This window comes from Astatotilapia calliptera, chromosome 9 (assembly GCF_964374335.1).
Source record: "Astatotilapia calliptera chromosome 9, fAstCal68.1, whole genome shotgun sequence".
NCBI classification, from domain to species: Eukaryota; Metazoa; Chordata; class Actinopteri; order Cichliformes; family Cichlidae; genus Astatotilapia; species Astatotilapia calliptera.
The window spans coordinates 10,163,868-10,178,459 of record NC_137430.1 but is presented as its reverse complement, the minus strand read 5'-3'; the positions used below and the strand labels follow the sequence as shown (position 1 = coordinate 10,178,459).

The window sequence follows — 14,592 nt, the reverse complement described above, 5'->3', positions numbered from 1 at the left end:
CCTTTGTGTAATCTATGCTTACATATGTATTTTACACACAGACAATGTGAAAAATACAACACATTGCTATGGATTGATGCTGAAAGTGCTAATTGCACTAAAAAATTTAGCTGAAAAAAATAACACCAACTAAATAGATAAGCATGTCTGTTAACAAAAACCCCCAAACGCTTTACCCAACTGGGGTTTTTCAACTACCTCACTGACAGAATGAGCCCAGGTATTGCCAGTGCCACTGATGGAAATGAGCCACAGCAGCTCTTCAGCACCTACAAATGAGACCTGCCCACACCAACAAGCAAGAAGGGAGACCAGGTGGCGAGCATCGCCACACTTTCCAATCCAATAAACTACCATTGCAGTTAGTAGTAAGTGGTTGATTAGTGCAGCAACAACAAAAACACACTGAATGTCATTTTAAAATACACAAAATGTTTTATTTTACATTCTATCGAAGTTCCTGCTGGAAAGTGCTGTACTGTACAAGATGCTTCCCTCACCGCAAACTCAGGTTTACTGCTGGATAAATTTTATTTCCACATTAGTCAACTCAACAACCAAGACAGAGCACAATAGAGACAATAAGGGGGTGGCTGTAGCTCAGGCGGTAGAGCAGGTCATCTGCTGATCGGAAGATTGGTGGTTCGATTCCTGGCTTCCCCCAGTCTGCATGCCAAATATCCTTGGGCAAGATATTAACCCCAAATTGCTCTCCGATGCATCCATCGGAGTATGAATGTGTGTGAATGTTACTTAGAAAGCACCTAGAACAATGTGCTTGTGCGAATGGGTGTGAATGGGTGAATGCACAAGTTGTGTAAAGCGCTTTGAGTGCTCAGAAGAGTAGAAAAGCGCTATATAAGAACCAGTCCATTTACCAATATGTGCACTGGTCTAATGATGTTTATGGCTCCCAAAGTATCGAGTATTGAGGTCTATTGCACTGTTGACTATTTACAAAAGTATTGCACAAAAGGTATTGCACAGTGAGGTGAAGAGGCACTACAGCTTAGTTGTTCCCCCCTCCTTTGTCCTCCTGTTTCCCCTCCCTCTCCCCTCCAGAGAGGAGTTAAACAGTCTGATGGCGTGTGGGACAAAGGAGTTTTTAAGTCTGTTAGTTCTTGTCTTGGGGAGAAGCAACCTGTCACTGAACAGACTCTTCTGGTTGTTAATGGCCGTGTGCAGAGGATGCCTGGCATTGTCCATAATGTCCATCAGTTTCTTTAGTGTCCTTTTCTCTGCCACTGTCACCAGGGTGTCCAGCTTCATGCCGACCACAGAGCTAGCCTTCCTGATCAGTTTTTCCAGCCTGGATGAGTCCTTCTTTGCTGTGCTGCTCCCCCAGCACACCACAGCATAGCACTTTAAGAATCTAAAAGATAACAAAATCTGATAGGTAAAAATAACATTTTGAACCAACTAGGTGGTTCCCAAAAATCTGGCGTGCTGTGAGTCCTTAAAAAAATTGAGGAAACCGGAAAAGTAGCAGGACTAAATAACTCTGTACAGCAGATGAACTGTATCTGGAAATCATGTCCTTAAGATGTAGAAAAATATAAAGAAAAGCAAAGACTTGAAGTACCTGAGAGATGCACTGGCCCTTTAATGGATCCATCTGCTGTTTGCTGAAGCCTCATCAGAAACGGTCTCAGTGGAAGGCTGTCAGGAAGCCATTTTTAGTGAAGAGAAACAGGGAGAAAAGGCTGAGGTATGGTAAATTACACGAGAACTGGACTATATCAGTGGCAACAGGTCTTACAGCATTATGAATTCATATTTGACATTTTTGGTTCAAATAATTGTTGATATGACTCCAACAGAGGGTGTTTACATCCATCTGTAAAACACGATGAAGGCTCTGCCAGTGGTGTTGGGAATCTTGAGAAAGCTGATGGAAATATGAACCAGATATTAAGATTTTCATTAATCATGCAGTCCCAGCTGAAAAGCATCTAGTTGGAAAAGGCATATTTTTATTCATTACGACAATGATCCCAAACACACGGTGAATGCAGTAAACGTATACCTAGATCAGTCATGGATTGGCCTCCCCAGAGCCCAGACCTCAACATTTATTAAAGCAGTGTGTTCCGGAAAGAGAGAGTCCAGGCTATGTTCGATAGTAAAGGTGGCCATACCAAATATTGACTTTCAAGTACATTTTTGCCTTATGTACTGTATTTCCATTTATGTTTGCACGTTTCAGTGAATTGCTCTGCCTATTTCCCATTTTCCCAGCAGAATATAACGAAATGAGGATGCCTCAAGACTTTTGCAATATTGTATCAGAAGGAGAAAAAAGGTGACAAATGTCCCAGTTCTTCGTGGTTAATCTTGTTAATGTTGCCTTCTGTTTTCTAATGGTTTCCTGCCAAAAACCCTAAAAAAGTGTTCTCCAACCTCGTGAATTGAAAACACTGGATTTGTTATAGAATAACTTCTAATTAGCTATTATTTCACAGAGGAAATAAGATAATCGATAAAAGAAAAAAAGACGTGAAAAGGAGACAATAAAAGAAGCCCCTTCCTTTCCCACATGTGCTAAACTTAGAGCCAAAGCCTCACCCTGCCGCTTTCCGCTTCATTAGAGCTGTTTAAACAAAACAAGTTTAAAATAGGGTTTCTATCTGAAACAGCACATGCAGTTAAAAGGCCAATGTGGAAAATAAATCCTTGTGATTATAGTTGAACAGGAAGCAGCACTTGCTCTGCCTTTCAGCCCCATTGAACAAGACGTCAGCAGCTCTATGGAGGTAGTTTAGTCTTTTTTACAAATTCAAAATTAAATATGCGAGCACTCAAAAATTAAGGTTCACTGAGAAATGTCCTCATTTTTTAAAAAGAAAGGCATATTCCTTGTTATTTAATACAACATTCAATTGATCAGAAATGTTAGAAATCATGGTAAATGGGCTCATCAATACAAAATCATGATTGTCTTTTTAATTGTATAACTTTGTAGACTACTTTTCCCAAACCATCACTCTAGTGCTCCACTGGCACCTCGTATTACTTAATGCAAGTAGTTTACAGGTGTTGTGTCGTGTCTTTCTACAGATGTAGAAAGGTCAGCTACTCAAGAGACCTTCCCCAAATCTCCCTCATCTTCATCTTCGTCAACGAGGCTCTGTCGGTGATCCTGCGCTCAGTCCACTCAGCTGTCAATCACACACTTGCTCAAGGAGGTCATCCTGGTGGACGACAACAGCGATGACGGTCAGTATAGATTAAATATTTTCTTCAGCTAATACCAAATAAGAAGAGTGGCTTTTTCGCCCTCTGATTAGAAGATGGTTTATAGTGAGTGAAACACAGAATTTCCATCTAAAATCCACTGAGTCATCAGCAGGATTTCTACTGAAAGCAACAAAATACACATCAAATTGTCATTCAGCATCCCAGAAATAATTATCTTATACAATAAGTGTCATGTAACCTGAATATAATTATATAATTAAGTTTTATATTATTATAAAACTGAAACTAGTGAATAACCTTTGCACTGTCCTCTTCCTGCTGTGACAAAACAAATTTCCCACGTGTGGGACTAATAAAGGTTATCTTATCTTATCTTATCTTATCTTATCTTATCTTATCTTATCTTATCTTATCTTATCTTATCTTATCTTAAAAAGGTGGCGCGGTCGTTGATGCTCAGGAAGCAGTAGACCCCCGTTGGTGTTGTTTAGAGTGAGTTGGAGCTTAAAACAGCACCGCAGGGAGCTGAGTGAGAACTTTTATGTCATCTCTCTATTTGCATGTGTGCTTCTGTATTTCTTTATTTATCAACTGTGTTGTTGTGGTGATGAATTTGTATGTTTTTTATGTTTGTTTTCAGCTTTTGATAGTGTAGCAGTGACAATAGTTGGCATACATTAGTGGTTATTTAGGATAGGATGAGCTAATAAGCCATCATGTCTTTGTATTTTGCTAGGAAAATGGGAAATAGATGCAGCAGTTTACTGAAACTTGCAAACATAAGATGCCAGATGCATCGCTCAGGTTGTGTGTCAGTTTTGTGTTATTTCTTAAGGACACAACTTTCAAATTCTGTTCGTCTGCTGTAGATGTTTTTATTTAAGCTGCCAGTTCTTTTGTCCTCTACTTGTTTAGTTTCTTGACATATGTCAAGTTTTTGGCTAATAGCTCTTTGGTAATCACCTTGCTGGTGTGTTATCGTTGTCATTTTTTGTGCAGGAAACAAATTGTGTATTTGTGACAAGCTGCTGGTAATGTGCCAGTAACGAATTTGTCCCTTGAGTTAGGTGCCTTTATTATGTGTGAATGATTCATAGGAACAAACAAATAAAGGACTGCACTGAAAATTATAATAAAATGATGTCCAAAGAAAAATTTGAAGGAGCTTCAGAAAGCCTGAAGAACGTGAAATAAATTACAGAATTAAAAGACAGTTCGGTTCCTTGGAAGCAAAATGTAAAGACAAAATGTTCACACATGGCTCTATGCAACTAAATAAGAGCTTTAGGATTGTCTGAAAGTATTTGTTTGGGTTTTTGCTCGTAATTATCTGCTCCACTCTATGTTCACCTGTTCCTTATTACCCGGCTGCTCTAAAGTGATTTCTGCCAATCTTTGTCAGCTCATCTGTGAGCTTGTTTCACTCATGCGCTCTGCAACAGTCCCTCATGTTATTCTCTGCTTCACAGGTTTTTTACTCATTTTCCACCCCTTGGGCTTTGTTCTCCCAATATCAGCTTTATTTAAATAAGCTTTCTTTATGGTGGTTTTGCTGATTTTCTGTATTCATTTGGAAAAGCTTACAAACCTAACACAAATAATTGGGGTATAACCCTCAATCTCATTGGGCCTGTTTGAGTGCACATATGTCAATGAACTTAAAAAGGGCTAGTATGTGCACTTTGCTAAAGAAATGCTTTGATTATATATATATATACAGTGAGTATATTTTCATAGGTACAGTGGGGCAAAAAAGTATTTAGTCAACCACCGATTGTGCAAGTTCCTCCACCTAAAATGATGACAGAGGTCAGTAATTTGCACCAGAGGTACACTTCAACTGTGAGAGACAGAATGTGAAAAAAAAATCCATGAATTCACATGGTTGGATTTGTAAAGAATTTATTCGTAAATTAGGGTGGAAAATAAGTATTTGGTCACCTCAAACAAGGAAAATCTCTGGCTCTCACAGACCTGTAACGTCTTCTGTAAGAAGCTTTTCTGTCCCCCACTCGTTACCTGTATGAATGGCACCTGTTTGAACTCATCATCTGTATAAAAGACACCTGTCCACAGCCTCAAACAGTCAGACTCCAAACTCCGCCATGGCCAAGACCAAAGAGCTTTCGAAGGACACCAGGAAAAGTATTGTAGACCTGCGCCAGACTGGGAAGAGTGAATCTACAACAGGCAAGCAGCTTGGTGTGCAAAAATCAACTGTGGGAGCAATCATCAGAAAATGGAAGATATACAAGACCACTGATAATCTCCCTCGATCTGGGGCTCCACGCAAGATCTCATCCCGTGGGGTCAAAATGATCATGAGAACGGTGAGCAAAGATCCCAGAACCACACGGGGGGACCTGGTGAATGACCTGCAGAGAGCTGGGACCACAGTAACAAAGGTCACCATCAGTAACACACTACAACGGCAGGGAATCAAATCCCGCAGTGCCAGACGTGTTCCGCTGCTGAAGCCAGTGCATGTCCAGGCCCGTCTGAAGTTTGCCAGAGAGCACATGGATGATACAGCAGAGGATTGGGAGAATGTCATGTGGTCAGATGAAACCAAAGTAGAACTTTTTGGTATAAACTCAACTCGTCGTGTTTGGAGGAAGAAGAATACTGAGTTGCATCCCAAGAACACCATACCTACTGTGAAGCATGGGGGTGGAAACATCATGCTATGGGGCTGTTTTTCTGCCAAGGGGACAGGACGACTGATCCGTGTTAAGGACAGAATGAATGGGGCCATGTATCGTGAGATTTTGAGCCAAAACCTCCTTCCATCAGTGAGAACTTTGAAGATGAAACGAGGCTGGGTCTTCCAACACGACAATGATCCAAAACACACCACCCGGGCAACAAAGGAGTGGCTCCGTAAGAAGCATTTGAAAGTCCTGGAGTGGCCTAGCCAGTCTCCAGACCTCAACCCCATAGAAAATCTGTGGCGGGAGTTGAAAGTCCGTGTTGCTCGGCGACAGCCCCAAAACATCACTGCTCTCGAGAAGATCTGCATGGAGGAATGGGCCAAAATACCAGCTACTGTGTGTGCAAACCTGGTAAAGACCTATAGTAAACGTTTGACCTCTGTTATTGCCAACAAAGGTTATGTTACAAAGTATTGAGTTGTATTTTTGTTATTGACCAAATACTTATTTTCCACCCTGATTTACGAATAAATTCTTTACAAATCCTACCATGTGGATTCATGGATTTTTTTTTCACATTCTGTCTCTCACAGTTGAAGTGTACCTCTGGTGCAAATTACTGACCTCTGTCATCATTTTAGGTGGGGGAACTTGCACAATCAGTGGCTGACTAAATACTTTTTTGCCCCACTGTATATTAAATATTTTTTAGTTCTTTGTCTCTGGACAGCCTAAAATAAAAATCAAAAACACTGCTTAGTGGGGTGGCTGTAGCTTAGGTGGCAGAGCAGGTCAGCCACTAATCAGAAGGTCGGTGGTTCGATCCCAGGCTGCCTCCTGGCTGCATGCCAAATATCCTTGGGCAAGATACTAACCCCGTGTTTGCCTACTGGTGGTGGTCAGAGGGCCCGGTGGCGCCAGTGTCCGGCAGCCTCGCCTCTGTCAGTGCGCCCCAGGGCAGCTGTGGCTACAATGTAGCTTGCAGCTGCCCTGGGGCATTCACACACACATTCACAGTGTGTGAATGTGTGTGTGAATGGGTGAATGACTGAATGTAGTGTGAAGCGCTTTGGGGTCCTTAGGGACTAGAAAAGCGCTATACAAATGCAGGCCATTTACCATTTAGTGCTTAGTGGGTTGCCCTTTGTGTTCTTATCATGTTGTTTCACACAACCAATACTAAGGCTTGATGTGCGGTTTATAAAGGAGTGCAGGCTGCCAGTGAGAGAAGTGAGACAAAAGAGTTGTCATACTGGGAATGGTTGCTTAAGCTCACTCTGCTGTCCTTTCATATTTATCGACATGAATTCCAATTATTGTGATTGCATGAAAATAATTATGCAAGCTAGGCATAATGTGTCAGGCTTTGATTGTTGCTGCCAGAGGGGACTCTGGAACAGCATTTTTCTTTTTTTCCTCCTTTCTTCAGTAAAGAGGGCTGCAATGGATCTGATGTTAGAGAAGCTAAGAAAAAAATACAAGCACTTTCTTTAGCATGTAGGGATTCTTCTTAAACTCGCCAACTTAGCTGCAATGGTGATATATTCTTTTCAGGCTTTATTAGTCCTGACATCAGATCAAATACTGGAAAACTCCAGCTGGCAGACTGTTCAAGGATAGATGTGCAGATTATAAGCTAAACGGCAGATTCAAAGATCAACTAAAGATCAGTCTTTATAAGCATTTCTGACTTGTTTTGTTTGATGTGTTATCTTCATTTTCTGAACTGTAGAGCAACTGAAAGGTCCACTGGAGGAGTATGTGAACAAACGCTATCCCGGCCTGGTGAAGATTGTAAGGAACCAAAAGAGAGAGGGATTGATCAGGGCCAGGATCGAGGGTTGGAAGGTAGCCACTGCTGAGGTGACAGGATTTTTTGATGCCCATGTGGAGTTCACCCCATCATGGTGAGTGGGTCCTATCATCTAGCGGGAAGCACGGTGTTATTAACAGTCAGGAGTGAATTTTTGGTATTTGGAAAAAGGCTTATTTTAGTGTAAATTAAAGTGAAACACAGCATTCAAAAACAAAAATGACATGTACTCAAAATTAAATCTGGAAAAAAACATATCTTTGCCAAATGTATGAACATTGGAATAACTTATTCATGATAACAACAATGACAATAATAGAGCTTTGGGTATCAGTGTTAAAAGAGTGCTACAAAGTGCAAAGAAACCATGGAAAGAGAAGACAAAGGATAGCTGAAGCTGCATAAAAGGAAGAGCCAAGCTATTTCACGCCTGAGAAGTTTTAAAATGAGACACTTGAGGCTGTGGGATCAGGTTGAACGGATTTTATTTAAAAAAAAACATCACAAGCACACATAAAACACACACCAAAACAGGACCCCTCTTGGAGAACTTGTCGTAAAAGTAAATTTTTAGTAACCATAAAAAATGAAGGTTTTGTACTAATTCAAAAAAGCTGAGCGCTTGGTGGTGAACTGAATCAAAGGCTAAATACTGTCAAGAAATTAGCATGCAATGAGGGACCTTATTAACCCCGCTAAGACAACTGCCACATCCTGTTGATGTCTTTTTGTGGATCTCATTTTCGAGCTCAGTGCATAACTTAAGGTATACCGTGCAGTTCTCTCACTGCCCCCTGCAGAGCTCAACTCGGCTGAATCAAACAGAATTAGTGATAAAACTGGGACGACACAAGGAACTTTCTATTTGACTGAAGTGGATGAAAAAAGTGGTGCTCTTAAAAGATGTTATAAACTTTGTTTCTGCACAAAGTAAAGTCAACTAAATGTGTGAGTGTGTGTGTGTTTGCACTTTTTTCAGGGCAGAACCAGTTCTAGCTAGAATAAAAGAAAACCACAAGAGGATTATCTTGCCGTCAATCGACAACATCAAGCACGATACCTTTGAGGTGGAGCGCTATGAGAACTCTGGCCATGGCTACAACTGGGAACTGTGGTGCATGTACATTAATCCACCCAAAGAGTGGTGGGAGGAGGGAGACATGTCTGCACCAATAAGGTATGCCAGCTTCTCCCATTTAAACGTGAACACAGATCTCACACTTCTGAGATGTATTTTTTTCCACTTCTTTAAGATTTTCAATAAAACTGCCACCAAGTTCTTTTTTTAGTTTTGGGGAAGATTAGGGGAAAACAAGAAAAAAAGCTCCTGATGGGAAACCAGACTTCATTAAAGCAATAAAAAAATTACAGCCTAAATTAGAGAGTGGTGAAAATAGGATTTTAATTATCTGATTATCACCCATATATTTGTGTTAAATTGGATTTCCTTCCATTCTTTAATTAAAAATAAGAATAAATTGCATGAGTATGCACAAAAATGTTTAGATTTACCCTCCACATAATAGGCTGAAATATAAAGTGTGAAACTTTGCATAGTGGAGATTTGGGTTGTAGAAAAGTACTCCAAAATAAACATCAGATAAAGCCACAAAAAAACACATTCTGGTGTTTGCAAACGCTCAGTGTCACATGATAGTGTGTTTTCCTGGCTGCAGGACGCCTGCCATGATTGGATGCTCCTTTGTGGCCAATCGGGACTACTTTGGAGAACTCGGTCTACTCGACTCAGGCATGGACGTCTACGGAGGGGAGAACATCGAACTAGGCATCAGGGTTTGTGTGTCACCCAGTTTCCTCTTGTTCCTGCTCCCTCTTTACCCCTGTAGGTTTTAAGTGGAGCAGTGGCCACCGTAGCGTGGCACCACTGATAAATGAGGCCCCATTAAGAGTCCTGGAGGACCAGTCCTGTGTGAGCAGCTCACAGCAGGGCAATGGAGATAAATAGGTCACGTAGAGCAGAGCAGGAAGGTTGGAGTTTGTTTCTGTACATTTTGAGAGATTGGAGAGTCTTTTGTTTTTCTGCAAGGTTATTAGATTTTTCCTGAAAAAATAACGTCAAACATTTTCACAACCCGAGTGTGTTGGCTTTTATCCAGCAAGCTAAACAATCAAATATTTTTAGAAAGACAAAAACGGTTGCCTTGTCTTTGAGTTGACTTGGTCATAACTTGAATCTGAAATGGAAAGTTCTTATATCTTGTCATCAAAAATATCAAGATTCCCCCCAAAATTAAGTCTAGATAAGTAAACGTGTACAGATGCAATAAAACAGCTAAAATTCAGCTTCAACGCACCTATAAATATATTACAACTGCTGGAGATGAAGTATTAGCAAAGACATGAATCTAGCCCACAATGTCACATCTCAAGAACCACATTTCTTTCTGTTCCTCTTTTACTACAAAGCAGTGGGACACATATCCAGAGTTGCCCTGCGACAACAACATTTCTACATTTCACTACAACCCTTACAAGAGGATTGTTTGGATGTGTCCAGGGAGAAGGCCCTCATTCAGAGAAACTCTTTCATAACAAGCACTTGAATCAATGACTGTTTGGGTTTTAACAGGATTCTTGGGATAATGAATGTTAAGCGGTAGATATCAGCACCTCTATGGGGCAATTTTGCATGGTTGTTGTCCAACATCTTTTACATGAAATCATAGTACTGCTTATTTATCTTAGAGTGTGGCAGAGAGCAGTAAAATGTTTTTTTTTGGCATACCCTCTGTTGGTTAGCACCCGTGTCCTTGGGTAACAGAAACACATAGGTTATCTTTAAAACCTATGTGCCCATTTTCTGTTTGTAGTGCTCCTTATCTGTGGATGGAACATGTTTCATATTGTTCCCAGTGTGAAGAAAGACTGACGGACCTACTTTTTATCCAGTAGGAATGTTTGTCAGGAGTGAAATAGGTTGCATCTGTGCAATTGTTTGGCGACCTGTCAGTTTGAAGTTTCTGTTACGCTCACATCACTTTGACGTGGGTTCAGATAGCTTGGATATCCATGTCTTCATTATGTTCACAGCAGAAGGCTCGTGGGTTGGACACACTCAGCAGATACTTTATTAGATACACCTTGTCAGTATTAGGTTGGACACTCTTTTGCCTTCAGAGCTGTTTTAATTCTTCATGGCATAGATTCAACAAAGTACTGGAAACATTCCTCAAAGATTGATCGTGGCATGATGGCCTCATGCAGTTGATGCAGATTTGTCAGCTGTGCATTCACGATGGGAATCTCGTGATCTATCTGATTGAGATCCCCTGACTGTGGAGACTTTCCTGTTAGCTCACAAGAGTAGCACCTGATATGGTCCTCTGCTGCTCTAGCCCAAATTCTTCAAGGTTCACGGTTCAAAGTAATGCAAAAGTGGTTTTTAAGAAGAAGTTATCTGTTTTACTGTTGCCTTCTTGTCAGCTCAAAGCAGTCTCTGGTCGGGTCTGGTATCAACAAGATATTTTCACCCAGAGAACTGTCTCTCATTGGATATTTCCTCTTTTTTGGACCATCCCTTGGGATAACCCTAGAGATGGTAATACAGAAATATCCTAGTAGATCAGGAGTTTCCAAAATACTCAGACCAGTCCTTCTGTCAACAACAACCATGCCTAACGTGTCTTAAATCTTCTTTCTTTTCCATTTTGATGCTCAGTTCTTCTGTGAGTACCCTGCCGAGATCCACTTTCTGGGTAAATTATTCATTATGAGAGCAGTTAATCTCCTTTTGAAGCTTGTGGATGTGCACAACAATTCTACCTAACAGTGAGAGGTCAATTCAGGGTCCAGTGGTTTGATCTCACTCACAGTCCTGCATGAATGAATTCACAGCACCATGTCCTGTTCTCATCTGTTCTTCAAGGGGTTTTCCTCTGAAGCCTCTGTGTTTGTTTAAGGGCTGTGTTTTTCTGTGGCTGGGATAGTTCCTAATTGGTCAGTTGCTGGCTTTGCACATTTGTTCTCCAAACCTGCAGAGGATACCTCAGTCTTGACCTGCTGATTTTGATGGCTATCATTGTGAATGAAGTAAGGATTACAGCTAGGTCATTGGATTCCACCACTGATCAACTTAGAGATTGTAGCTACATGATGCCCTTATTTGGGCATGTCCATTTTTCCTGAGGTTGTGTAGAAGCTTTTGGAAAAAGGGATGAGTACCACTGGCTGTTTCCAGAGAGGATCCTGGGAGGAAGTTATCTTGTTCAGCTTCCTATTTCTTCAATAGCAAGTCTGCTAGGTCAAAAAGCTCTTTTTTAAAGTTTTGCATTAAGAGCTGTTTCAGTAGCTCTAGATGCACCATAACATTGTTCTAGCCATTCTGATATCATTTTCAGCTCAGCTGCTGGGTGGTTTGTATGAGGAGATAATTGATTCAACCTTCATGCTCTGAGGTTTCTTTTCTAAACCACTTCACAAGCAGGTGAAGCTCTTCTGCTGCAGTTAATTCTTAAACCTTTAGCACCAAAAATGAATGATGTCCAGTAGTTCTCCACTTTATCATTATACTTTCTTTGACCTCTGTTAATGAGAAGCAACAAAAGGAACGAATCTTGGTCAGGAAGAAGAAATACTCTTGTACACATTTAAGGCTATTCATCATCTCTCTCCTCCATATCTCTCTGATCTGGTTCAGATCACTGCCCCATCTCGATGTCTTAGATCTTCTTCTTCCCTTTCTCTCTCCGTCCCTTCCCCCCGTCTTGCCACCATGGGGAGCAGGGCTTTCAGCTGCTCTGCTCCACGACTCTGGAATTCCCTACCTCCTGATTTAAGAAATATCTCTTCCATCTCTCTCTTTAAGTCCCAACTCAAAACTCACTTGTTGTCTTATGCTTTTATGATTGTGTAAACTGCTTGCTTTTATGCTTCTTTTTTTATTCTGTTGTTGTGTAGCTCTTGGGGCTATGCTAGCATTCATGTCTTATTGTTCTGGCCCGCTGTCCTACATCAAAGCTGGGAAATAGCATGGTGAACTGTAGAAGATGTTTTGGCCACATCTTCAAGCATGACTTGTGCTTCTGACCGTCTCTTCTTGTTGATCTTTAATGACATGCCTGGAATCATCATGGTGTATTCGCTGACTGGGAGAGTGCTCTGGATGATACGTTGTCACAGCAAACAATATAAGTAAAAAAACATGCATTTATGTATGTATACTCACAGTTGGAGCTTAAAAGTTAACCCAGTGCTGAAGTGCCGAAAACCTCAGCTCCTCTTGATGCCCCTTAAGGTTGGCTAGAAAAAAATGAATAAAAGCAACAATTAGATATTTTTTATATAACAGAAAACAAGAAGAAAAACCGAGAAGGACTTCTAAATGTACAGATTTAGCTTTCATTAGTTCCAGCACAAAGAAAACACGTCCTTCCAGGTGCTCTATGCTCCAGCTGTTAGCTGTAATTGACTTTATAAATCAGGACATCGCGGCGACTGTGCATCTGCCTATTTATATTTCCTGCTGCCCAGCAGCCAGCAGTATATTATTGTGAGCTTTAATTCATACTCCTACTACCCACAGGTGTGGCTGTGTGGAGGCAGTATGGAGGTGCTGCCTTGCTCCAGAGTGGCTCATATTGCACGAATGAAGAAACCTTACCACAGTAACATAGCTTTCCACACACGCCTTAATGCCCTGCGTGTGGCAGAGGTCTGGATGGATGAGTACAAGTCCAATGTCTACCTGGCCTGGAACATCCCCATGGAGGTGAGAACGGCATTTTTCTGCACCAAGACCTCTCTTAGAGAGGATGCTGTCAGTCATGCTTGTCTGTTTGTGACTATCAGATGTCCATGTTCAGAGCCAAACAGTTTTTCTTTTGGTTCCACAATTTATGTAGAGACTTTAGGCATAATAACTTCCTTTGCTCTTGCAGAACCACGGTATTGATTACGGAGACATATCACAGAGGGTTGCACTGAGGAAGAGTCTGCAATGTAAGAGCTTTCACTGGTACCTAGACAACGTTTACCCAGAGATGAAGAGGTACAACGATACGCTGTTCTACGGTGAGGTGAGCCATGAAGGACAAAGACACAGGAAAAAGTAAGTTTGTAGATGTAAGATCTGATGTACAAATTAAACCACTGAAATTAAATAAATGATACTTACACAAAGTCCTAAGAAACTTGTATCTCCTCCACAGACCAAAATATAACAAGAAAGCAGGGACTCAGACAGCATGTACATCCACATCTTCTCAGCTGTTAATAGAAAATAAATGAGATTTAGAACTTTGTCTGATCCACACTGACACATCCTTGTTTTTAGCCTTTATACATTTTTAATCGGTAATTATTTTGGGGAATATTCATATTTTATGAATTAAGTCTGACTCTTTTTTTTTGTGTATTTAAGGTCCGCAATTCTAAAGCAAGCCACCTGTGTATGGATCAGGGTGTGAAGGAGAACCACACAGCCACCCTGCACCCATGCCATGGGTGGGGTCCTCAGGTACAACACTCTTCCTCACCACCATACTAAAGAGTATACTCCATCTTTTTCCAGTTGCTTTGCTTTCTCATGAAAACATACAGTGAGCTTCTCCGGTGATGTGATTTGCAGCTGTGTCTCAATCACAGGCTCAGCTGAAATCCTCCAAGGAGCGAGTTCTGCTGTCAGAATAAAATTGTGTCTTGCACTTTTTGTGTTGAAGCCCTGAGTCAGCCAGTGTCAGCTCTTCATCCCTTCAGCCCTAAGGGCCTCTCTTTTTAGCTCACAGTGGTAAACAGGTGCTTTAGGCAGAAAGTCAAGGCTTCAGTGGTAAAATGCTAAAGGAGCTAAAATTTCAATTCAATTCTGGAAAAATGAGTGCCGCTGATAGGTTTGTAGCTTGAACCCATCCGCTGGAACGTTAAAGGCAATATAATTACACTGCAAAGCAAGACACGAAGTAGGCAAGCTTCATG

The 14,592-nt window shown here is 41.1% G+C and overlaps 1 long non-coding RNA gene and 1 pseudogene across 2 annotated transcripts in view; one reads left to right on the top strand and one right to left on the bottom strand.

Moving 5' to 3' along the window:
• Nucleotides 1–14,592, top strand: part of LOC145431048 (polypeptide N-acetylgalactosaminyltransferase 17-like) — a 34,951-nt pseudogene that overhangs the window by 14,751 nt on the left and 5,608 nt on the right. Inside the window, exons 4-10 of the transcript XR_013911416.1 lie at nucleotides 3,058–3,216; nucleotides 7,582–7,756; nucleotides 8,642–8,839; nucleotides 9,339–9,456; nucleotides 13,205–13,390; nucleotides 13,560–13,697; nucleotides 14,042–14,137. The product of XR_013911416.1 is annotated as a polypeptide N-acetylgalactosaminyltransferase 17-like (transcript). The remainder of the gene's footprint in view (nucleotides 1–3,057; nucleotides 3,217–7,581; nucleotides 7,757–8,641; nucleotides 8,840–9,338; nucleotides 9,457–13,204; nucleotides 13,391–13,559; nucleotides 13,698–14,041; nucleotides 14,138–14,592) is intronic.
• On the bottom strand, nucleotides 413–3,064 carry LOC145431059 (uncharacterized). The gene is made up of 2 exons (XR_013911422.1): nucleotides 1,583–3,064; nucleotides 413–1,372 (listed from the first exon to the last, which is right to left on the bottom strand). It is a non-coding gene; the product is annotated as an uncharacterized LOC145431059 (long non-coding RNA).